This window comes from Lissotriton helveticus, chromosome 5_1 (assembly GCF_964261635.1).
Source record: "Lissotriton helveticus chromosome 5_1, aLisHel1.1, whole genome shotgun sequence".
Classification (NCBI taxonomy): domain Eukaryota; kingdom Metazoa; phylum Chordata; class Amphibia; order Caudata; family Salamandridae; genus Lissotriton; species Lissotriton helveticus.
In genome coordinates, this window is record NC_136065.1 from 526,145,444 (window position 1) to 526,172,359 (window position 26,916).

The window sequence follows — 26,916 nt, forward strand, 5'->3', positions numbered from 1 at the left end:
ATACACTCAGTGTATACAGACACTCACACACTGCCACTCATCCATGGAGTTACTCACACACCCAGTCAGTCATGCAAAGAAACAATCTCACCTCCATTTCTTCAACTATACAGTTAAACACACCTTACTTATTGAAACATATACTAACACATATTTACTCTCTTATACAATCCCTGATACAAGTTCACAATGATCGATACAACCACTCACTCATTCAGTGGCTCTCATGCACAGTTATTTATATATGCCAACTCTCACATGTACTGTGTTTAACATATGTACTTACTATGACATGTAGCATTGAGATATCCATTCACTCATCAATACACTCATGCACACAGTCAACTGCCCATGTAGCTGTTTCCACATGCAGTCTTGAACTCATACACCTAGTGAATAAACTGCTCACACATCTATGCATAGAGTCACACACCTTCCAGCCACCCCCACACAAACTCAATCTGCCATAGAAATACTTGGGCAACCAATTAATAACACATATAGCCTCTCGTATAGCTAATGATCAACAGATGCAGCAGTTTACAGAACAACAGACATAATGATGCACAAATTAAGACAGTTTAGTCACTAACCCATGCACTCAGTGAGACACATTTAATCACTCACTCATACATTCAGTCATGCACCTACTAAATCCTTCGTCCAGACACTTATACATCTACTCATTCTTCAATATGTAAAACATATTTAAACTTCACAGAAACACACAGTCACTGGATGACGTCATCAGTGATCTCATCAGTGATGTCATTTGAGATGTCATCAGTGATGTCATCAGTGATGTCACTGACCATGTCATGAATGATGTAATATGTGACATGATCAGCAGTGGATTGCGGGTGCGCGATATATAGTTAGTGCAACTAACTATATATGGAATTTCAATGGTTTTGTGTGAGTAAAATAAGGTTTTTTAAATGCTAATTCCTAACTATATATGGTCTATAACCTATGGTTTTTTCAGTGAATATATATATATATATATATATATATATATATATATATATATATATATATATATATATGTATATGTGTGCGTCTGTCATTCTCATTTATGATCCTATACGTCCAGCTGTGTCTCAGGTTCTCTTTCTCACTTGCGTCTCCTTCTACACCCCTAGCTCTGTCTACGTTTATATAAGTCGACAACCGCCCCAGTGCCTGTGTTCTGGGCACACTCAGATCTCTGACCCCACACCTGCAAGGACTGTAATCTTGATCTTTTAATACTGCTAGGGAAAAGAGATGCAGTGAGAAGGGGACGATCTCCCATGTTTGAAAAAATCTTCTTCCATTTTTATCTACTTCATAAAGGTCAGTCAGCATTCAGTGTCAAGTGTTTGAAGCCCTATCAAATGAGTATATATATATCCAGTGTTTAGAGGCCGTCTCTAGCATTTTGTGTTTCAGTTTGGCGATCAGACCACTTTTTATTTTTATAGTACTCACCTGGATTGTTGTTTCAATTTATGGGGGCACAAATTAAGCTTTTGTCAGATCCTAGAGGACACCTATCTCGTAATTTGTATGAGCATCATCCAAAGTCCTCTTTCATGGGCCTGCAATGGTGTCTGCTACAATGAATGGACAGTTAGAGAATAGAAATGATTAGGAACGGTTTGTGTATGAATGTTAAATTAATGAATGCTTAATGGCGGGCTGTTTTTAGGTGTATTGTGCACAGTCACCATAACTAGAACATTGGCCACTAGTGAGATAGCATTGACCCTCAGAGTGACCAGATATTTCTGATTTGCTTGAATAGTCCTTTTTTTATTATCTCTGTCCAGGTGTCCTGACATTTTGTCATTAAACAAAATACTTGTTGCAGTTTTGCGAGGTCAAGATGAGCACACGCAAGATGTGTAAAATGTTGCTCATCACACCTCTATTGGACCTGATCACATGTTCAGCATGGTACGAGGACAGGTAACCTTTTACCACAGCCCTGCCAAGTTTACCAACTTTATGTGTGACTAGTTGCTCTAGTTAGGCTGTTTTTTCCTTGCATTCTGTTACTCCAAGCCTTGTTTCTCCCTTTATAAAGCTAAATTTACATGTCCCATAATGTCCTGCTTTTTGGTTCTGAAAACCTGGTCACCCTACTATTAGCATAATTAAAATACGGTCTTTAACTGACAGGCAAATTCCCAATACTCAAGCAACTTCTCCCTCACCTACTGCATAGCATTTGTTGATAAACCTGCATAGCACATAATAGCTTCTGAACAGTTTGCATATGATGCTAATTTAACAAACAGCAGAATAAGCCCTAGTGGGATTGGACTTAGTTAACCAACTCAGGACAGAACCTACCACTTCTGGTTATAGTGGTGACAAAGAAGGAGACAAAGTCAGAATGACACCAACAACAGCACCTATACATCTCTCAGACTCTACTATCAGCAAATAAGAGACACCAAATGCTCTGAGTTCACCGGTCGCATCAAACGAGGCACTAAAAGCAGAAAGGAAACCTAACCATATTGAAACACTTCACCTCTCTGGCAGCAAGCTCCACCAGCGTAACCCCCTCTCAGGACCAGTGCACCAAGCTGTCCCTATTCGTCAGCAACAAGATTACATGTATCTACAAAAAATGAAAGCCACAACTCGACCTTTCTAAGTTTGCAGGGTTTCTGTCTATCTCTACCAACACCGAGACCATCACCCTGACCACATGGCTCATTATCACTCAGGAAACCACAATGCTTGTGTACTCCATACACTCTAAATCCCTCTCGGACTCCTACCCTCACCACATCCTCATTAAAGGATGCTATAAGTGCAGCTCTCATCCTCATCCTGAATAATTCAACCATCACAGCAGCATACCCCGATGCCTGTAAACACACCATAGTACTCCTACTCATCAAGAAACCCTCAGCACGCCTGAAGATGCAGGCCTACAACCCGCCTACCTCCCTGCTATCCTACCCAGCAAATTTATGGAAAAGGTGATAAACTACACAAGGAGATTACTGAAGGTAAAGAGACTGCAGAACCGGCTGTTATAACAAAAGAAGCAGTAACAGCATTGCAAACAGTTGTCACGAAAACTCCAATAGCAGCTGCCAAATTGACCATCGGATCCCCCTTCAACGCACAAGGCGAGCAGAGCGGTAAGCAAACGCCCATTTGTGAACCAGTAGTAAACGTAACTAAAAATGAGACAGTGACAGGGAAAGAAGAAAGTGCTAATAACAAAACGCCAGTTCCCTCTCTGGCTCTTTTCGGCCCTGTGGGACATGAGAACATAGATGCAATTAGTATTAACACTAATAAAGATGCTAATGCGCCCCCTACAGCTTCTATAGCCGTGACCACCACAGTCATCACAGCTAAAACTAGTTCATCCCAGCTAGGTGCTGATCCGGGGGGGTTTACTCAAAAGGCTGCAGAGAGATATCAAGTCAACAAGGGGCTGAGCAAGGCGGCACAGAACCAGGACTTGGTTATTAATAAGAGGAAAGCTAACGTGACTGTTGAAGACGCTGAAGATGGTGATGGAGTTTCTAACCTAAAAAGCCAACCAAACAGCCAAAACTTAGGCTCCACAAATACAGACATAACAAGTGAGATTAGTGAGACTATTGTAAACGCGGGAAACATCCTATACGAATCGCTACCTAGAAAAGGGGAGGACTCTGCGAAAATTGACGTCTCAGGAGCCTCTGGTGTGGATTCCAATGAGGATGAATATGAGGATTTGGCTAATGAGGAGGGGGTTGAGGGTGATGAAAATGATGAAGATCCTGTTATAATCATGAATGACAAGACTAATGGTCTACAAAAAAGGAAAGAGAAGGCAAAAGCTAAGACTAAAAAGGGCAGAAGCATGAACTTTAACTCCATGTCATTGACACTAGCATCTGCAATCACTAGGGAGAAACTCTTGAAAGATCAGAGTCCATTACGTAAGTGAATTCAAGCTAAAGGTGGTTCTAAAACTATCTCTGGTAATAGCCCCATGGAGGGATTGAGTAATACCAAGACCCCTTCAGACTCTTTAATAACAGGTGTGTCAAGAGTGGTAGAGGATTCTGTCTTAGCTGCAAAAGAAGGTGAGACTGTAGACTTGCTAACTCCTCTATCTCCTCTACCCTCTGTATGTGCTGATTCAACCCATGTTACCTCCTTGATACCAAGCCCTTTGATACCATCCCCATCTGCGATACTAACTCTGCCTCCAAAACCACACCCAGTATCCGTGACAGCAGGAACTTCTCTGGATTTGATTCTGCAGACTCTTTTAGAGCACCGCCAGGAGGTATTGCACAACTTCTCTCAGCTAAGGGAAGATAACTGCAAAATGCAGAATTGTCTGCAGGAGGTCACAGGCAGACTACATAATGTCACAGAGGAGATAGTGGAAATTCAACAGAGGATTGTTACGGTAGAAGAAACTTTAGCTACCACGGTTGTTTCTTCTGAGTGCCAGGACAAAGACATTGTAACGCTTAAAAATAAAGTCGAAGACTTGGAAAATCGCCAGAGGTGCCAGAATCTGCGCTTTTTTGGGGTTCCCGAGGGATCGGAAGGGGCTGACGCTAGGGCATACATTGTTAAGTTACTACACAAAGCTTTCCCAGACCTCTCTGATTGGGATTGGGACTCCAAAGTTCAGAGAGCTCACAGATTGCCCATGTTCGCTAAAAACAAGGATAGCAGATTTCCAAGACCTATCTTGATCTATCTGGGGAACTTTTTACTAAGGCAAGCAATTTCCATCAAGGCTAGACAACACACTCCAGTGATGGTAGACAATGTAACGTTTTTCACGAAGTCCGACCTGAGCAAGGCCACAATGGACAAGCGATGGGAACTGAGAAAATTGATAGACCCCTTGAAGTCAATTGGGGCGGTGGTCTATTTACAAGAACCTGCTAGGCTCAAGGTTATAAAATCAGGTCACACCCGCATATTTAATGATTTCAAGGAGGCCGAACAATTTCTCGCATCATTAACAACCGACCGCTAAAAATACTAGAAGTACTTCATTTTATTATATAAAGAGACTTGATTGGATATTGTGTTTTCATCTCTTGCTTCACTTCACTTCTTTTTCTCTCTCCCTCTTTATTCCTCTCTATTTTTGTAAGTTGATACTATTTGATACTATTTTTTTGACTTTCTCTTTTTTTTGTCTTTTTTTCTCCTGCTCTCTACCCCGATAATACGATACTTAAGTATGCATGATGGGATGCGGAGGGGGAGGATCCGTGGAGGGTCCACACTGTCTCGCTGCCTAACCAGCGGCAGCAGAAGATAGGGGTAGGCTTCCGGGTAGGTACAGGGTGGGGGGAGGGACCTAGGTCCAGACCTGGGGGTGGCTGTGGGAGGGGAGTGTGGCTAAATAAAAAATGTATCACAGGCAGGTATGATGCAAGTTACAAATTTATATTTTCAGAATGGGTACATATGTCACTAGAAGCGGTTATCCAGAACATTTCTGAACTAAGAAATGTGCCAAGTTAACTGTCTAGCATGGAACGTATCAGGGCTTAATAATAGGAACAAAAGGCAGCTTGTATACGAAGACTTAAGGATGTATAACCCTCACTTGGCACTGCTAAATGAAACACATATAAGACATCGAGATAGGAAAATGCTGGTGCAAGGGGGGTATGAGCTGATAACCAGCACATCTCTTAATGCCCCGATACGGGGGTTAGCTATACTAAGGAAGAAAACATTCAAGGCAGAGGTTAATAGGGTTGCATCTGATAAAGCGGGTAGATGGTCCATCGCTCAAATTACGGTATCAGCTTCTAAATACACCATATGTGCAGTATATGGGTCTAATCATGATGATGCTGCAGTTTTTGATCGTTTGAATATAGAACTACTAGGGTGGGAGGGAGAGATATTAATCATGGGGGATTTCAACTGTGTTATAAACTACACGACAGACACGACCAAGAGTACCCCCTCACAGCGAATGTGCAAAACCAGGGCATCTATTTTAGAGTTGGCCCGTATACATAAATTAAAAGATGTCTGGAGACAGCTATACCCTACATTGGCGGGATACACCTACCATTCTATACCTCATAAAATGTATTCCCGTATAGATATGGCATGGGCAACGAGCCAAATCATCAATGGCTGTAAAATGGAGATCTGTCCAAAGGTGACGTCGGATCACAATCCTATAAAGGTAATTTTTAAGGTACTTCCTTTAAAAAAAGAACCCAGGCTATTTTCTTTCCCCAGACATCTTTTATCAGATAACACGTTCATTCCTCTACTGAAAGCTCACATAAAGGAATTTTTAGAGTTTAATATTGATTCGACTAAAATCACTTTAGTTTGGGACTGCTGCAAGGCCAGTATCAGAGGATTTGCACAGCAATATATTATTCAGCAGAATGTAAATCAGAAAATAGAGACTCAATGCTTAATTTCAGGAATTAGAGGGTTAGAAGAACACCTGGCTGAGATTGCTAGAAAAGAAAGCGCAGGAGCTCCTAAAAATTTAAACAAAGATAAACTCGAACTTAGATTAACTACGCTGCGCTGCGAGACTAAAAAAATTTTAAGAGATAAAATTACTGCTAAACTATACAAATATAAAATTACACAGTATGAGAGCAGTGACAGAATAGGAAAGATACTTGCCTATAAAATAGCTGACGAACGAACCACCTCTCTAATTAAGAGTATAAAAGGAACAGACGGCACTATTTATACTCGAGCTGATAAGATATTGCAGCAGTTCGCTGATTATTACACTAAGCTGTATACCCCTGAGAATATGCCCTCTAGTGATTTGGTGGAGAATTATATCAAAAATTACTGGCAATCGGAGAACGATTCGATAGGTATGGAAGAGCTAGAAAAAGATTATACTGAGGAAGAATTAAAACTAGCTATCTTTTCCCTCCCATCTGGAAAAGCTGCCGGAGATGACACCCTCCCTATTGAAATTTATAAATTATTATGGGAGGAACTCGTGCCTGTACTTTGTTTGCTTATCAATCAGATTGTTACAGATGATGGGGCCCCATCATCCTGGAACACCGCCAAAATTATTATTCTTTTTGAAAAAAAATAAAACTCCTACGGAATGCGGATCATACCGCCCAATCTCTTTGATTAATGCTGATGCCAAGGTGTTTGCCAAATTAATAGCCTTGAGACTGTCCCCAATAATGCCGAGTTTGGTTAGCAAACACCAGCATGGTTTTGTAGTAGGTAGAGATACGACGCAACATGTAAATACTGCCATCACAGTGCTTGACACGGCCGCAGCTGACTCCACCCCACTCGGTATTATACTACTGGACGCTGAAAAAGCTTTTGACCGAGTGGGATGGGATTACCTGTGGTCAGTTTTGAAAGCAATGGGGTTTAAGAGTAAATTCATTACAAAGATAAAAGCACTTTACTATTTACCTAATGCATTAATTGGATACGACTGTCTACTTTCCACCAAATTTCCCATAAGAAGAGGAACTCGGCAGGGTTGCCCTTTATCACCCCTTTTATTTGCACTCTCTATGTAACCTTTTATTAATGCCATACAGCTTCAAATTATGATAAAACCATTTATATCTGGGGCAAACTCTCTTAAAATAACAGCATACGCCGATGATCTGGCAATCTACACTAGCGATGTGACAGAATCCATGTTAGGTATAGTTAAAGAGGCTGAAATATTTGGAAAAGTTTCGGGCTGTAAGTTAAACTTAGATAAAATCCAAATTATAGCCAACTATAAACCGCCAATATCTGTGATGGGAGTATGCTATGCTGCTACTTACCTCGGCATCAAGCTAACATCTAATATAAGGGAAATTATTATACTGAACTATGATACTTTATTAAAAGAAACTGAGACCCTCCTTAAAAAGTGGCATAAGGTACCATTAAATCTCATCGGGAGAATCAACCTTATTAAAATGAACATCTTGCCAAAATTTTTATACTTATTCAGATGCATACCCCTGAAAATAAACACAGTTTTCTTTAGAAAACTAGATGGCATATTGGGCAGCTTCATTTGGGGTTATAAAAAGAACCGAAGAGCACTTTCTTCTCTGAAACTCCCATTTATAAAGGGAGGGCTTAATTTCCCAGATTTTCGACTATATTATTTTGCATCATTTATGGGGCGGCTACAGAGCTTGTTTAATTCCAGCAACCCATATTTTTTTCATCAATTGATGCTGGGGCCAGATTGCTTGCAGTTCTTGGCTAGAAGTAATGACCCAAACTACTTCAAAAGAGTGAGGTTCAAGACCGCAAAGGACATGATTAACATTTGGAGGATACTTATGAATTATAATAAGTTGTCATTTTATCACCCTCTTTTACGCCTATGGAACAACCCAGGATTACCTAGCATTTTTTCTGACTCTGGGTGTAAAATATGGACGAGTCAAGGTATACTGAAACTTGGGGATCTGTGTGGCTCCTCAGGTTTTTTGGAGTTTGAAACGTTAAGGCTATTATATAAGCTACCAGAATACACTTATTTTAAATATGTACAAATTCGTGACTTCCTTGTAAGAAAATTAAAACTGAAAGAGATTTTGGACTCGGATTTTTGGCACTGCTTATACAAGGGAGAGGAAAACCAAAAAATAACTATTAGCGAGGGATATAATTGTCTTATGGAAAATAAACAAGATGAATGTCCAAAAATAGCAGAGAAATGGGCCTTACACTTTCCCATAGGTATTACCTCGAATGAAATATCATACTCTTTAAAGAAAATTGACACGCTAGTGCATTCTTCAAGCTTAAAACTGCAAGCATATAAAACAATATGCCAACTTTATTATACACCTCTACAAATAAGCAAATGGTCCCCGAATAACGCCTTTAATAATCGAACTAAATGCCCAAAATGTCATCTACAGGCCGCTGATTTAGAACACATGTTGGTTCTTTGCCCTGCGCTAGTTCCGTTTTGGGACAGTATAGGAAAGATACTGAGATTGAAATTGCTAATTGATGCACCTTTAACATCTGAAATGATTCTGATAGGTATACAGACCAATCCTACACCTTTTCAAGATGTAATCTTTATTGTGTTGGCATGCGCAAGGCTAGTACTGGCTCGAGCCTGGATAGCTGATCAAGCACCCAATGCGAATGAATGGTGGTGCTTGGTTAAAGAGATACATCATATGGAACTATCTCTAGCCAGTAAAAGAGGAGTGAAAGCAATGATTAAAGTAAAGAGAATTTGGGGAGGCATGTTTTACACATCCGAAATTAACTAACCTGATTTGTATTTATGTCTATCTCTAATTTAGATAAGACTGTATTTATTTGTGTTAGCCTTTTTTTTTTTTATTACTGTATTTAAGTGCCCGTCGGAGTAGTGCTCATTACTTGCAAGTTTTGGTCATCTACTTTTTGTAATATTTGTGTAAATACTGGTAGTTATGTACAACAAAATTCTGATTACTTTGTTTAAATCTGCCTGTGATACCCACAATTAAAAAGGTTTAAAAAAAAAAAAAAAAAAAGGAAAAGGTGATAAACACCTAGCAAACCAATTCAATGGCATGATTCAGATACAACTACAGTACAGAGTCTGGCTTAATCGCCGCCATTGACTATACATCTGGATGATCATGGACACAGGTGACACCACGGTCCTCAGCCTACTGGATCTTTCTGCAGCCTTTGACACTGTCTCCCACCCCATCCTTATCCAACAACTGTGCAAAGCCGGCACCCAAGTTCCCGCACTTGCTCCGTCCCAGTAGGCCACGCCCATGTGGTCAGCCTGGCCTCCCTCACCTTGGACACCATAAATGCCATCTGTGGAGTTCTACATAGATTCTCATTAAGCCCTACTCTGTTCAACGCCTACATGGCCCCATTCGCCAGCATTATCGCGCCCAAGGAATGAAATGATATCCTATGCCGAGGACACTCAGATCATCCTCCCGCTCTGTGACAAGACACTGAAATCACAGGGGGATGAAAACCAACTGACCTAAGCTCAACACAGACAAAATGACTCACCATGAACGCAGATTCCATCTCCTGCTTCCATTCACTCAAGATGCTCAATAAGGTCTTCAAATGACTCTCCATAAAGACTCGCAGAACCGTCACCCAAATCCTCATCACCAGTAAGATGGCTTACTGCAACACACTCAATGCTAGAATAGATGCTCAACTGCCCAGAAGACTCCAGACCATACAAAACTCAGCAGCCTGGACTCCCACTCGCACGAACTTCCTGTAGACAGAGAACATTATCCAGTGGTTGTGCCATACTACCTTGCTCCTACAGTCTGGAAAGATCTACCCCTGCACATCATTGCCTTCTCATTCCTCAAGAAACCAAAAGGCATGGCTGTTCACCTAGTCACGACACTGACTCAGCGCATACTGCTCCTGCTTCAGCGTCAGGGTACCCTCCTGTGTGAGTTGTGCGCTATACAAATACACATTGTATAACATTACAGAAGGAAGAGGCTGGGGAGCCATTAATAATTCAAACCAGATGCCTGGTGTAGCTCACCTCGACCGACGTCTTTTTGGCCCCTTCCATTAAAACATGACAACTTTTAATGCAGCTTCTGCCTGCCATCCATGCTTTAGGCTCATTCATAAAGCATTCAAGTCAATGGGCTAACCAAAATCTCGTTCTCCTGAAACAGGAGTACGAGATTTCGAGCTAGTGGCTAAATTGTGAAACTATAAAACATGGGATGAATCCCAGCTTCAACACCTGACCAAAGTGTGTGATCCTGCACAAATGTTTTATTTCACCATGCTGTTTTCATGATTATTGCACAGGAGAACACATTAACATATGTGACTTTAGGATGTGTCCCGTACAAAAGCAAAAACTGTCTTTATTTGATAGGCTTTAAAGTTGCAAGCTATAAAACATATTTGGTACACATGGCAATTGAATTGCCTCTTGGTGTTCATCGATGGCACTGTTGACTGGTTGCGGGCAGAGGTGTACAGATATGTTTCCAAGTTTAAGTTTACAAACTCACCTTCAATATAAAGGCCTTCCAACGCAGTGATATAAGCTCATACTTAAAGTAAAACGTTCCCAGTTTGCTAATGTCTAATACACGTTTTTGAATCTGAGATTTATTTTTACATAATATTTGGTGCATGATTTATATGCCAAATATTGACTTAGCTGCACAGACTCTTTAAAGTGCAGCCAGATCCTTTGCTGGCCCCTGTAGGGCGCTACGTGCCCATTTGTTGTCTTGCCCACCTATTATGAGAGAGGACTTCATTCTCTTTTTTTTTTGTAGACAGGACTGAATTGCAGAGCAGGAGTTCACTCAGCTCTCTAGAGGGCCACGGATTCCTTGTTCGGACTCGCTCCCGGTTCCAGGGTTGGTACCTGGTGGAGTCTGCAGTTCTATGGCTGATAGTGGCTGCTTTGGTGCAGATAGCAAGAGCTACAGGGAAAGCAGCTCTGACAGGCTGGTGGCTGCAGGTGCAATAAAAGCAGCAGCATCACTGTGGAGCCCTGTGCTGCCTGTCACTCTGACAATGTCTGCTGGACTGGTAGAGTAACGGAAGCTGTTCCTGCACAGTGCCACGTGGAGGTCTCTGCAGACTCAACAAAGTTGACGATTTCATTTCTGGAGGCAGAGTAGGGTAGAACAAAACAGGACATGCCCCACAGCCCCCCTATACCTCGTTTGGCAGTTAATTTCCCATTTTCGCTGCAAAAGGAAATGTGTGTCCCGCAGCTTGAAAGCAGACTTCTCCACTATTATTTTACATGAGCTCCCACACAGCCATAGCCCCTAGTCAAACTAAGAGGAGTAACATACAGTGGACTCGAACAAAATAATATTTTTAATGCCACAAAAAGCACCAGCAAAGCTTGATTTGTTGGGGGGGGGTGAGGGGGGTGGGGGGGGACACATATATGGACTGGCCTGGCCCTGCTGGCCCCCCTGTATGGGTACACATCTGCTACATTATTACCAGGCATTCCAAATACGCTATAGCAGTGTTTCCCAATGCATTGACTCCATACTCTGGCCCCCGTACAGTTCGAAAAGCAGTTAAAGAACAAGGGGTTATATCATCTGGCCATGATGCTGGATCACTGACTTGGGACTATTCATTTTCTCATCAACCCGGGCTGGAGAGTAACATTGCCACTGCGTCTATTGTAGGGAATGAGTACGGCACAGCTCCTCCTCATTCTCCTTCAGGGGAAATGACTCTTGCAGTAATTTATCAGACCATCATGGCCCATCGCAAGGAAAGCCGGCAAGAAAGTGTTCGCACGCAAGGTGCATGCCGTAGGGTACAGAACTCTATTCGTAGAGTGGCCAAGACTTGTTCAGACATCGCCTCTAGAATAGGGGTGGCAGAAGAGAGGGTTTCTACTCTTGAAGATGATATGGACACTCAAAAGGGTGTTACTGACTCAATTAAGACTCAAAGGGAAGACATTGGGCCATATGTATCAAGATACCACTTAGCGAATCTGTAATAGTGATTTTTAAGAAATTGCTATTTCAGAATCGCTAAGTGGTATGTATGAAAGCAATCGCAAAAAATAGCGATTCCTTAAAAATCGCAAAAATATGTGCGAATCCTACAATAGCGATTTTTTCCCATACAAATCGCAATGTTGCGATTCCTTAACGGAACAAATCTCAATTTTGCGATTCCTTAACGGGAAAAATCGCAAAATTGCGATTTTTCGATTGAGCCAATCAGAAACACAGGTGCAGATTGATGACATCACAACCAGGAAGTGAGTCTACCCATGCTGCACCTGTGTTACTGATTGCCAGAGTGAAGGAGTGTTGGAGACAGAACACTGCAGTGCACTGTAAACATGCAGGACACAGGAGACATGCCTAGCCAGGACACCCACCAGCAGCAGCAGCAGGAACAGCAGAGGAGGAGAAAACAAAAATTCTCTGAAGCAGAGCTTGAAGTCCTCATAGAGCAAATGGTAACAAGCCATGAACTTCTGTTTGGGAGAAAGTCAGTGAGGGTCCCTGAAACAAGAAAACGGCGCCTATGGGCAGACATTCAGGATAAGGTGAATGCAGTTGGGGTGACACATCGGAGTGTGGAAGACATCCACAAACGATAGTATGACATGCGGCAGCGCTCCAAAGAAAAGGTGGCTACCAGGTTGGAGCATGCAAGGAGGACCGGTGCAGGGACTTCGACTGCCACAGATTCAACACCATTGGAGGAACTTGTGGAGGCAACACTACTGCCAGAGAGCATCATAGGAGTGGCTGACCTGGACAGCTCAGACCCCCCCAGGAGCAGGACAAGGTAAGAGGCTTGCTTTCACACCCCTGACCCATCCCCAACTACCCCACACACCCAGCAATGACCCTTGGGCAGTAAGAAGGTAGTAATCCAGTGCAGGTATACAAACACACACTGCAATGCATTATGGGAGATGTAGTCACATGCACATTACATTGGTAGTCTGACACCCAGCCACACCCCAAAAGCATATGTGCATCAGGGAAGTGAGACTCTACAAACGTGTAATTCTCAAAAGTTGAATTTATTTATTTACAAGGGCAAATCAGAACAGAAATTAAATGTATGCCTTTATGTCCACAGCATCTAATACTAATCAGGCAACAGGCAGTGGGAGACAGGGCAAGTCCCCTACCAGAACAGCAGCTGCGCAGGAGCAAGAAAGTAAGGACGGGCTAGTCCGGTCAACCCCCCCAAGCACCGCAGGAGGATTGCAGTGAGACCTCTAACCCCTTTGGAGGACGAGGGCCAGGACACTGATGGGGAAGGCCAAAGCAATGACACACAGCCTGAAACACAACAGCACCGCCATGCAGAACCAATGCAGGAAGTCCGAAACAGGCGCAGGTCCTGTGCTGCAACAAGTGCTGGAGATCCTGGGGATGGGTCGGTGTTTGCCGGGCTTGAGCTCAATATGTTGCAGGTCCAGCGCCTGCAAGCCAAAAACATCAAGTTACACCAAAGGAAAGTCAGGGCAGGCTTCAGGAGCTTAACATGTGCCATGGAGGAACTCTGTGGCGAACTCAGGGCTGACCGTGCAGCCATGCGTAGGGAGATGCAGCGTCTGGACCTCTACACACGTGCTGTGAACCGCCTGGCCTCCTCAAACAACATACTAGCTAGACGCTACATCAGTATGCAGCGTGAGTTTGCGCACAATAATCAGAACGTTGGAAGGGCCCTGCTACGAATATCTACGGCTGTAGATGAACTGCGCGCGATCCGCACCACAGGGCCCGGAGTCCTAACTCCAAATGTTGATGAAGCCCTATCAGTAAGGAGCAGTGTAACCCCCTCCACAAACCATGGATAGGCGCCGTAGTGGAAGCAACTGTAGGGCAACTGATATGAGTGAAGGAGGCAATGTGCATCCCCAGACAGGAGCTTCCTCCCTCCCCCGCCGCTAATAAAGACACTTCAATGGAGCCACTGCATTGTTGCAGCTAACCACTGTGCAGGGACACTTGACCATGAATGGATACATGCACTGTGCATCAACATGTGCTAGACATTATAAAGGATATTGTTTCCCAGTCAGCCTGTGTGTCTTTTACATTCATGATGTTAAGGAATAAACACAGTATGTCAATTGTAAATTAGCATTGTGTCATTTTTCTTACATAGAAATAGTTGAGCGTAATCTCATCCCGCCTCTGACGGCCAGCAGCTGCACCTGCTACTCCGGCATCCATGCATCCTTGAGCTGGGCCCTCCACATCAGATGTGTCATATTCACTGACCTCCACCGGTGTGCCTTTCCTGGTTGCAATGTTGTGCAGGATGGCACATGCGACGACTATTTTGCACCACGGTTCTGGGCTGTATTGCAATGCCCCTCCACTTTTGTGGATGCACCTGAATCTGCTTTTGAGAATACCAAAGGTCCTCTCTATGGTGCCTCTTGTTGCAATGTGTGCCCTGTTGTACCGCCGCTCTGCTGCATTTCCTGGATTGAGGTAGGGCGTCAGAATGAAGTCACGTACTGCATATGCACTGTCACCTGAGGGGGGGAAGGTATATGGTTAGCCACTGTCCAGCACATGCAATCCTTGACAAGTGTGTATAGTGTGCAAATGCATTCACCTAGCAAATAGCCATCGCCAAAGTCCCCATTGAGGAGCCTACGGTGTATCCCACTGTGGCGGAAGATGTAGGAGTCGTGCGTGCTGCCAGGGTATTTTGCAACAATGTCCGTTATTGTTAATTACGAGGAACTTTCCCAAGAAATCAATAAATTATCTCTTTATTTAATTATCCTTGCTCGCAGAGAGATATGTAAACTTTGGGTCAGTCATACTGTTCCTTTATATATTGATTGGATTCGAGCAATAAGGCATACACTTAACTTAGATACGGTAGTTTGGAAGAGAAGAAAACATTTTTGGAACTCATGTATCAATTGGTTGGATAGGATGTGAACGATATTGTCCAATGATTATGCCTTTTTGCAGATTGGGTTACCCTAAGATCAGTTCAAGGGCCGGGATAAATGCAAGAACTGAATTGAAGTCAGATTGTGCAGTACTGTGGGGTATGCATTGGGTATCCACTAAGATCTTCTGAGTTTAAGAAGGGGCCCCTCTGTACTTGTGCAGAGGTTGGCAAGGATCGGCGACTCTGAGAATATCTTTTTTGGCGTATGAGGACAAAAAAAAAAACAATGTCCGTTATGATGTGTTTAGCATCACACACCACCTGTATGTTCAGGGAATGGTAGGATTTACGATTCCTAAACCCGTACTCATTGTGGAAGGGGGGATATTGCAACGTGCGTACCATCTACGCACCCGATGACATGGGGAAATTGGGCCATTTGGTAAAAATCCTGTTTGGTCTGATGCAGTTCCTGTGGGGTTCTGGGAAGGTAAATGTGGTGTGGCATCCTCTGTACCATGGCGTCAAGGAACGCATGGAAAAAACGCGAAAGGGCACTTTGTGACACCCCTCCTGCTGTGGCTATCACCCCCTGAAAACTACCTGAGGCCAATAGGTGTAGTGAACAAAGGACCTGGATGTGAGTGGGGATGGCTTGTGTCCTGCGTGTGGGGTGTTCTAGGTAGGGTCTGAGTTCTTCTATTAAGTCATCAATACTGTCTTCATCCAGTCTGTAATGGGTAAAGATATCCTCATCAGTGCGCTGGTCCATGGTGACGCGCAAACGGAATATCCTCTCCTGGCGTCTCCTCCTCTGGGCAGCAGCTCTCAGTCGCATCCTCCTGGCTATCAGGTAAAGCCCCGCCATTGTGGAAAGAAGTTTGTTGCATTCTGTTGCTGCTTAAATAGGTTGCACCTGGTTACCACCTGCTCCTACTTGGTGGTAATCGCAATTCTTTAAATTGCGAATTCCATCAAATCGCAATTAGCGATTATTTCATACATACCATTGCAATTTCTAGTTTTGCGATTTTTTAATTGCGATTCTTGCTAAGTAAGAAATCGCAAATCTAGGTATTCGCTGGTTATTTTAGTATGGATTTTCCTACACACATCCCTTTTTGCGAATTCGAATTCTGCGAATTTCGGCCTTTGCGATTGCGAATTTCAATGATACATATGGCCCATTATATGGAAGCTTACGGACCGTGAAAATAGAGCGTGTGGCAATAACCTAAGAGTCTTAGGAGTCCCGGAGGAGCTTGAGGGGTCGGACGCTAGAAAGTACATTGTTGATCTATTTACGGAAGCATTCCCTGAGGTCAAACAGTGGGACTGAGAACTGGAGATCCAGCGGGCCCATCGTTTCCCATTCAAATTAAGGAAAGGGTCAGGCAAAACAGATGATAAACCACATGCTATTCTTATATGTTTCAATAACATTTTGGCCAGAGAAAGGATTTATGACTTGGCATGGCCAGACAAGAAACGGACTGGCAAGAGTTGCCAGTTTTTTGTTAGGCCTGATCTATGTCCAGCTACTGTTGAGCGGAGGTGGCAGCTCCGTCAGCTAATAGCACCCTTTCAATCAAAAGGGGCCCAAGCCTATTTACTTTTTCCATCCAAATTGAAAATCATTGCTCAGGGCAGACCAGATTTTTTACATCTGAAATTCACGCCAATGAATTTTTGAACTCTTTAAAGTCGTAACAGGCACTATGATGGTTGAAGTCCGATCTTCCCTCTTCTCCTTTCAGGGACTTCAGGGGGTTTTCAGGGAATCCAAGCACTGGGAGGGAGGGCTACGGTCTGGGATTTTAGAGGATTGTGGCTTTGTGATTTATGTCTCTTGCTGGGTTTTATCTCTGCTTTTCCTCTTTTTTCCCTTGGATCGTACCCTCCCGAATGATTAAAGTGGTGAGGTCACCGGGGGTCTGTGCTTTGAGACAGCTTCTACATCACAGGGACCTTGGTCCTGATGCCCAATGTAGGGGGTGGTGGGGGAGGTGGGGGGATGGTTATCAGGGGGGTAGGTTCGGGGTGGGCACAGTTCAGGAGGGTGGTTTGGGGGTGGTGGTGGAAGGGGGGTTGAGCGGGTTGGGGGTTGGGGGAGAACAATAAAAAAAAAGCTTGAACACACATTTTAAAATTGAGATATTGTTTAACAAGGCTATCAGCAGTATACTGTCAATCTTTGGAAGGCTTAATGTTGCTCTGTTGTTTTTTGCTCAGTCTGCACGATCCAGATTAGGTCCTCTATGGCTGTTTTTTTTTTTTTCAGAATCGATGGCTCAAGGTAAAATACGCAGAGGTTCTTGGAACATTTGTGGATTGAACGATGGCAAAAAAAGGCATTGTTCTCAAGAGTTGTTCAGTCATTACGCTTAGAGGTACTCTGTTTGCAGGAAACGCATGTATCCTGGAGCGATCATGATTACCTGAAAATTTCGGGGTATGATTTAATTGGTTGCTCTCGCCAGACCTCTAGGATTAGAGGGGTGACGGTTCTATTAAAACGTGTATCAGGGCTTTGTAAGAAGACCGCTCAATATAATGCTGGGAGCTGGGTAATAATGAGCTGCAAATAAATGGTAAATCCCTAACTATCTGCACAGTCTATTCTTCAAATCTGGATGATCCGGCAGTGCTGCATCATTTGAATGTTGAATTGTCTCTTTGGCCATGGCCTGTTTGCGTCTGTGGTGATTTGAACATCAATTTGTCTGCTGATTTCGACTTAGCGGGGGTGCAGAATTATGTTGGCAAAAAGCCCAGAGTCTTCAGGTCTCTTCAATCCTTGGCCCATGAGCATTACCTTACAGATCTTTGGTTTCACCATAATAAACATCTAGATGGCTACACTTATTTTTCTGCCCCTCATAATAAGATGGTTCGGCTAGACTACTGTCTTATGTCTGAACAATTGGAACACTCTACATCTATCTCAGTCCTTCCTTGGATCTTATCGGATCACAACCCTTTGATTATGGAATGTACTTTTTCTCATACAACATGAGTCCCAAGAACTTGGACATTTGAGAGAAAGCTCCTTTTAGAACGATCATATATAGACCATATGAGGAATTGGATTGAGGAATTTCTAAATCTTAACAGAGGGACTGCCTCCTGTATCACTGTGTGGGATACGTTAAAAGCAGTAGTTCGGGGGGAAACAAAGAGCTTTTCATATTTTTGGCAGAGGTCCATACAGGCTGAGATCGATAGGAGGATTGTGGAATTGGGGTTGGTAGAGGCCGAACTTGCGTGTGCAATTAAGGAGGGTCGAGATACAACTCAAGGGCAGTTACAGGTGGCCAGGATTAGGGCCTCTTTGTTGGAGTTCTTTGGGCAAGACCTTGCAGCTAAGTACCTGCAATTCCGCTCTATGATGTTTGAGTTTGGGGAAAAATCAGGGAGGGTCTTGGCTAAGAGACTCCAGCAGAAAGGGTTGGCTAATCGCGTTACTAGAATTCAGGACTCTCAGGGGAATATTCAGGACACATCGGAGGGAGTTATGGAGGTTTTCCGGCAGTTTTACTGTACTTTATATACAGAGGAAATCAGATACTCCAATTTAGAATATGAGGCTGAGGCTTTCCTGCAGGACCTTAACACGTTACAGGTCACTGCTCAGCAGAACGAAGTTCTTTCTGCCCCTATAGACTGGGATGAGATTGAGTTGGCAATCAACTCACTAGCCAATGGGAAAGCTTCTGACCCTGACTCCATTCCTCTGGAATTTTAAAGTCTGTTTCGTTCAGAGATTCGGGATGATATGCTGGCCACTTTTAGATGGGCTCAGGTTGGCCATATACCAGCTACATGGCACCAAACTACGATTATTTTAATTTAAAAAAAAGGGAAACCAGAATTAGATCCATCTTCTTTCTGCCCCATATCTCTGATCAATGCAGACAATAAAATATATTCGAAAATCTTATCCACTAGACTGTCCTTGGTAATTTCTCCATTAGTCTCCCTGCATCAGCATGGCTTCATCCCAGGCAGGGACATGGCCGACCATGTCCGCCGTGTAATTGCACTCTCTGACTGAGCCCAAGCTACGCAATATCCCCTCGGTGCAGTCCTGTTGGATGCCGAAAAGGCATTCGACAGGGTAGCCTGGGGGTTCTTATGGGCCGTTTTACAGTGGAAGGGATTCAGCTCTGAATTCATCAGGGCAGTCCAAGCACTTTATATTGCCCCGGAAGCTACTCTTTCGGTCTCAGGGTTGCAATCAAGAACATTCAGTGTCAGCAGGGGCACTAGGCAGGGTTGCCCTTGTTCGCCCCTGCTGTTTGCGTTGTATATTGACCTTTTGCTAAGCAAAATTGAGAACTCATTGGATATACTTTCAGTTAGGGTTAGTATGTCAGAATATAAGGCTCTGGCTTACGCCGATTATATTATAGTTTTGACCCTCAATGTAGCATCAGCTTTCATAGCTATTAGGAATCTAGCAGAGCAATATAGTCGGGTGTCCGGATATAAACTCAACGTTACTAAAACCAGGTTATCCAATCAGCAGCTATGGGCCCCTCTGAAGTTCCAGTTGTTCAAAAGGCATTGTATCTTGGGGTCAAAATTACAGCTGAAGTTGAAAAGATCCTTGACTTGAATATTCTACCTGTTATCAAATCTGTTAATTCTACTCTGACTAGATTAGACAATCTGCATCTATCTTTATATGGCAGGGGGAATGTTTTGAAAATGTTGGTTTTGCCGAAGTTCCTGTACCTATTCAGAACCATTCCACTGGAGTTCTCCCAAGCCAGCCTTGCTTACGCTGAGAGATGCTGTAATAGATTCCTTTGGGGGTATCATCAACCCCCGAGAGCGGCCAAGTGGATGCATCTATTGCGTGATCGAGGAGGGTGGTCTGTGCCAAATTTGGTGTTGTATTGGTGGTCAGCTTTTCTTCAGCATTTTGCTACACCACTAATTGGGGACAAAGCATTGCTGCCATCTCACTGTAGTCCTTCCATTTTTGAAATAGGGCTGGGGGGGGATGCCAAGGGGATTTTACTACGGGTTTTGGAACCTAGTTACTACAAGAAAACGAAGTTCAAGGTGGTTATAGCAATGTTTACAGTTTGGCGCAAGGTCCGACGCAAATGGCCTATTCCTAATCTTAATTCCTACACACCTTTGGACGCAGCTATACTCTTACCCCATATATTTCAGGATCACGTCTCATTTAACTGGATGACGAAGGGAATAATGTTTTTGGGCGATTTAGGGTATTTTTAAAGGATAAGTTTTCTTTAAATACTCATTAATTTTTTAAATATCTACAAATTCGAAGTTTTGTGGATAAATTGAAGGTTCAAAAATCCAGTTTTTTTTGCAAGAATTTATTGATGAATTGATTTTGAGGCGATCAAGAATAGGTATATTGTATCAGCATTTACTCTCAGGCCTTCCGGATGACCTTTCTACTCAAAATGCTAAATGGGAGTTAAAGTTGGGCAAGGTAGGGCTTGATATTTCCCAGGCTTTGGAACTATCAATCAGTGTCTTAATATCAGGAAGTCTACATTCTCAATGCTATATGGCATTATTCGATCTCTACTACACACCAGCCAAAATATTTAAATGGGGAGGGAGAGGGGGTCATTGTTGTTCAAGATGTGGTTTGGTAGCGGCTAACAATGTACATATGTTTTTTAAATGCCCTACCCTTACCACATTTCTTCAGGAGGTAGAACTGTTTATCAATTCCAGATTGAAAATTCCGGTTGTTCTCTCCTCCAAGCTTGTTATTTTTGGTTGTGAGAGTAATTGTGCATTGGAGAGATCAAGAAATGCATCTGCCCTTCTTTGTATATCTATGTCCCTAGTACGACTCTGTATAACATCGGAATGGATTAGTCCTGAGGCTCCCACTTTTGTAACTTGGAGAGCAAGGATTCTGTCTCTCCATAATTTAGAGTCAGTGGTTTTTCAGAGGTGGGGCAGAAAGAGGCGGGAACAGGGCTTGAAAATCTGGGCCCCGTTGGAAGAGTGGCTTGGTGCTTAGAGGAATGGCTCTTGATGTGTGACTCAATTTTTTAGTTTAAAGATTGCTTTCTTTATGTTCTCCTCTTGGCTTCTCTTAAAGCCGGCTTTTCCTCCCCCTTTTCTCGATGTATGTATAATTTATAGCCACAGTTTGTATTCTTTGATTTGCCAATATGTTGCTGTTTCTTTTTCAAGCTTCAATAAAAATATAAAAAAATATATAAAAAAAAGGAGATGCAGTACCAACCTTCCCATTACATTTTTTCCCTTTTTGCAAATTTCTTCAAAATAAAAAAAATACTAAGGGCCAGATGTACGATCTGTTTTCATATGCGCGAACGGGTTTGCAAACCCGTTTGCGCATGCAAAAACCTATTGGGCCATGTACATAGCTTAATTTGCGAGTCTCCATTTTTTTGCGACTCGCTAAATAGGTTTTGGGACTTGCTATTTGGAAGGGGCATTCCCTTCCAAATAGCAAGTCTCAAAACCATGTACAAATGTTTTGTGACCGCAATTGCGGTCGCAAAATACTCGCAATTACCACCTACTTCTAGTTGATGGTAAAGCATTCGCAAATGGGAAGGGTTTCCGAGGGGGCCCCTTCCCCTTTGCAAATGCATGCAAAATAATTTTTTAAGGGCTGCCCTTAAAAAATGAAACGAAAACATTTCATTTTCTTTTTTTTTAATGCATGGAAAATGGGCTGCATTTTTTTTTAACTGCTTTATTTAGAAGCAATCTCAGACATGGTGGTCTGCTGAGTCCAGCAGGCCACCATCCCTGGGAGGGCTGGCATTCCCAATGGGCTCGCAAATTGCAAAAGGCTCATTAATATTAATGAGCCTCGCAAATTGCTACCCCATTGGGAATCCCAAACAGTGTTAAACACACTGTTGCACATTTCATTTAGTGACTCGCAATTTACCACTCGCAATGTGTCGCCAATTGCGAGGCGCTAAATGAAATGGACGTACATCTAGCAGCAAAATCCTTAGTAATGTATTTGTTTTGTTTGCACACATGTGTTTTTTTCGAATTACTGTTTTAATATTTGAAATTTAAATCATACAAATTACTCGGGGGTCCCCGGCTTCCAGTGGTGACTCAATGGGGGTCCTCAGGATTCCAACGTTTGGGAACCACTGCGCTATATGGCTGAATGTATCAGAGAATAAACAGATAAACAATGATGTCTCGTAGACCAGAACCTTTAATAAAGCTACTAATGAGGTCCCTAAGAGCATGAGGGGTCAACTCATGATCTCTCCCCATTACTAGACCCATGTAAGTAGTTAGAGACTCCATTGCCACCAAGAAGGGTGTATCCTTTCTTCCTTCCCCCTTCACACTAATAATGACAGCACAGATTTCACACCAGGTTTGAAAACAAGGGCCTTTCAGATTTGGAGGGAGAGAGGCTGCTTTCACCTCGGCTACTTCTACTGCGAGGGCCAGGGGAAAATATTTGAGGAGATCAAGCATGAAAATGGGTTTCTCGAATCTGAATGTTTCTATTATCTCAAGATCCACCACTGTGTCTCACACAATAGTGTCATAGCATGCGCCACTATAGCACTAACACCTTTTGAGAAGTTCCTCCAGCGCCTCTCTTCTCCTAAGCATTTGGTCTCTAGCAGCTATAACATACCCCAGCATCTGTGGATAATTCACTCTTTCAACTACACTGGTAGAAATGCCTGAATATTGCAATAGAGCCCAAACAATGGTGAGATGTATTTGTTTGAAATAAAAAATGTGTCTATCACGCAAGAGACAGGGAGGTCCTCTACAAAATGCTGGTTCATTGGCACCTTATCCTACACCACCTCCAAATTATAAATCCCACTTATCCTTAGATCCGCTTGCATGGATGTGGTGACAAATGCTTCCTTGTGCACATCCTGTGGTCCTGCTTGGGAGACTTTTGGCACAATATCTTTCTTACAAATTCACACATCCAGGGTCAAATCCTAGACAAGCTCCTAAAGGTAGCTCTACTTGGTAAACCATCAGGTGGATTTTACCCACAACACTCCAGTGCAGATAAGAGAATAACCCATCTCCTCCTAGTGGCCAAGCACACCCTTTTCTCTATCTCTGGGAAACCAACAACACCAACTTACAAACTTTGGCTCCATCAGCTTTGGCATCCATTGGGGCATGAGAAAATAGCATATGACCTGGTGGAGAAATCGCAGACCTTTCATAAACTATTTTAGGGCGTATTATCAAGGGGGGCGATAGACAATTATCGCCGATTTAGCGGCCGTTTTCGGCCGCTAAGCGGCGATAATTCTATCGCCCTATTAGCAAGCTGTCGCTAACTGATGTTAGCGGCAGCTTGTAGGCGATAGCGAGCGGTTTGGGGCCCGCTTTGCATGTCAGCGATGTTTATCGCTAATGGCATGCAAAGTGGGCGTACCAAACCCGTTAGCGACTGAAAGCAGTCGATAACGTCGCTATCGCCTATTAACAAGGCAGGCGTAGCTTTGGAAATATTCACGCTAAGCGCGAATATCTCCAAAAACTAACGCCTGCTCAGACCAGTTCTTAGCCATGTTATCCAATGGGAGGTGGATAACATGGCTAAGAGCATTTTGTCGCTAATGCGTGAATATCGCTGTATTCTCAGCGATATTCACGCTATCGCCGGAAAATGTATCGCTTTGGAGATAAACGTTGCTAATGGCACGTTATCTCAGCAATAATTTCCGGCGATGCTTAGCGATAAAAAATTTGTTGCTAAGCCTAGTTATCAATAAATATCGCTAATCATTGGTAATATGCCCCGCAGTCTTTTTCTTTCATATTTGAGCATGGGATTCAGAGGCTAGACGTGCACACAAGGTCTGCAAACCGTAGGACGGCTCGACCCTGCGGTGCTGCCCTGACTTTGAGCCTCTGTTGCTCTGGAATTTGATTTGTAATTCATTGTATATTTACCATGTGACTGGTCCAGTGTGCGGAGGGGGATTCAAGGTGGGGGAACTGAGAGGCTATCCTTTGTATTTGTCTTTATTGAGGGTTGCTTTGATCGGCCATTTATTTTCCTGCAAATGCATCAAAGAAACTCATTGAAAAGTAAAGTTCAGAATTAACTTTGAGAAATTCCAAGACATATCTATTATTTTAGAGGCATCAGGGGCAAAAGAACGGGCGCTGGCTGTGCGCTGAGCATGACAGGGGTCTGTGATGCAAACGATGCATTCATACTCAAGCAAACAGAGAGAAATCACTAAAACACATGCTTTGGAGTATTCCATGCCTATGAAGATGCAATAAATGACTAGAGATATTACCCGCAGTAAATCACGGCTCCATTCTTGCTTTCGCATTTTCCTGATTGTCTTCAAGATGGTGTTTCAAATCAGAGACATTTTTGAAGTGTCGTAAAACCCCAATGCCCTTTACTGAACCGCCTGTGTTCACTCCTCAATATTATGTGCTATTATAATTGATAAAAGTGTCTCCAAATGCATTGTAAATTAAACTCACTTTATATATGATGGTAATATATCTAAAGCAGTAACTGGTCTCACTGAGTCATCAATAAATGTGTCCTGCAGTCACATGCATTAAGTTAGAGGACTCCATGCTTATGAGGCTAGGCGATAGTTATTGCCTCATATATCCTCCACTGCCGGGGGATTATCACTTAAATGTTTAACCTGTTTTAAAATGACACCTCAGCTGGCAAGAGCTACAGGTAGATTTTTACTTCATCAGCAGGATAAATTGTCACTACATAATATGGAAGCGGAGCAAGGAGCACGTTTTTACATTTTAGTATTAACTTGGGGATATTACCGACCCCGAAGTAAGTATAGAAAATGAAACTTTCAAATACATACAGCTAAAATGAAAAAGCTGAAAAAGTGCAGCGCTTTTGTCTTCTCTACTTTCTGCCTACAATATATTTTCTTACCTAGAATTATGTTCTTTTAGCTGTGGCTAACGCATCAAAGATATGTTCTTGTCTATGTGCTGAAAAGTAAAAAGGAGGCATATAATGTGATATTTAAGCAGTAGAATTAGAAAACTTTGAAATTAGTAGAACTTCGAAATTAGAAAACTTAGAAAAAGTAAGAATGAAGCATATAAAGTGACATTTAAGCAGTAGAAGTTTGACAGCTTCGAAATTAGTAGGGCTTCGAAATAAGAAAGCTTCAAAAAAGGAAGGAGGCTTATAATGTGACATGTAAGCAGTAGTAGTTTGAAAACTTCGAAATTTGTAGGACTTCGAAATTAGACGTGCGATCATGACCCTATCAGGTACATGTCAGGGGTGGAGCTCGTCTCCAATTAGAAAATCTAAGAAGCATAGGAGTCGTAGTGTGCTTTCTACAGCACATTTGTAGATGAAGTGGAAACAAGACACAGGTGTTACAAGCAGCAAAGGGCCAATCCTAACCGTCCCGTGGATATTTGGGGCTCCCTACCGCAGCCCCCCAGAGAAAGGATTGAACTCGCAGGGGCAAGCAATAGATTTTCCTGCATAATTTCCCTAAAACACTTTCCACAGCAATTGTTCTTATAAATCACACCCTGAGCATTTATTTGATATGGGCTCTCTTTCTTCAAAATGTATATAGGATTGGCTTTCACTTCTACATTCACCTTCAGCAGTATTCTCTCTATAAAGATTCTCAGTCATACAGTATATCTGAGAATCTCCGTAGAACGGACTGGATGAGACAATGATGGCTATCCCATGGTTGACACCCTTTTCACATGCTCGGGGTGTGAACTAAAGAGCTATCCCTCAGGTCTTATAGATCTTACAGGATATGGTCTTAGAAAACAGGTCAATCCCTTGTGTCACCCAGGATTACAGGCTCCTGTCTCAGACAGCAAAGCTATCCATATGCTTATGTAAATGTAAATGTAAATGTATGTATACTTGTAAAGCGCACTGTTACCCCCATCTCAGGGCGTCCTGGCGCTGTATACCACTGGGGAACCCGTCCTGGCTTTCCCTGTGAGATGGTCCCTCCTGGGCACCCCCAAGGTGAAGCCAGGCATCCCCGGCGCTGATAGGGCCGTTGTGGAGATTAAACAAGCTATTGCCCAGAGTTGCAGAGTGGGACCCATGGTTAGCGTAGGCACCTAGGCGAGAATTATCGAGTCCGCGTACATTGACCCAAGACCCTGCCGCGTCGGGAATTTAACCCTAGTCCCGGGCCGACCTCTGCTTCAGGGTCTGCCGCTTCTAACCAGTGAGCCACACTTCTCCACTTCTTCTTATACATAGTTTATAGGCTCTGAATCAAACAGCAGAGATGTGCATCAGGTTAAAATGATTCACAGGTTCAGGCTTCAGTCGTGAGATCTATGACTGTGTCTACTTAGGACTTACAGGGTCAAGAATATCACAGCACTGCTATCTCCAGGTAACACTGATACCAGTAATATGCTAATATACTCTCTCGTAATTACACATATTTTAGGCTTAGGATTCAGATAGTAGACCCTGCCTAAGGTTATGGAAATCCTACAGGCGAAGGTCCTAGACAGCAGCCGTGTCCGCCATGTTGCACA

At 43.0% G+C, this 26,916-nt stretch overlaps 1 protein-coding gene across 4 annotated transcripts in view; it reads right to left on the reverse strand.

Annotated features, from left to right (window-relative positions):
- The window catches only part of LOC144753257 (uncharacterized), a 72,382-nt gene that overhangs the window by 39,679 nt on the left and 5,787 nt on the right, over nt 1–26,916 (reverse strand). For 2 of the 4 annotated variants that reach the window (XR_013594268.1, XR_013594266.1), the window contains exon 3: nt 25,304–25,362. The exons of the other annotated variants lie outside the window; for them this stretch is intronic. The gene's annotated coding sequence lies outside the window, so the exon portion shown is untranslated. The remainder of the gene's footprint in view (nt 1–25,303; nt 25,363–26,916) is intronic. 4 annotated transcript variants of the gene reach the window in all.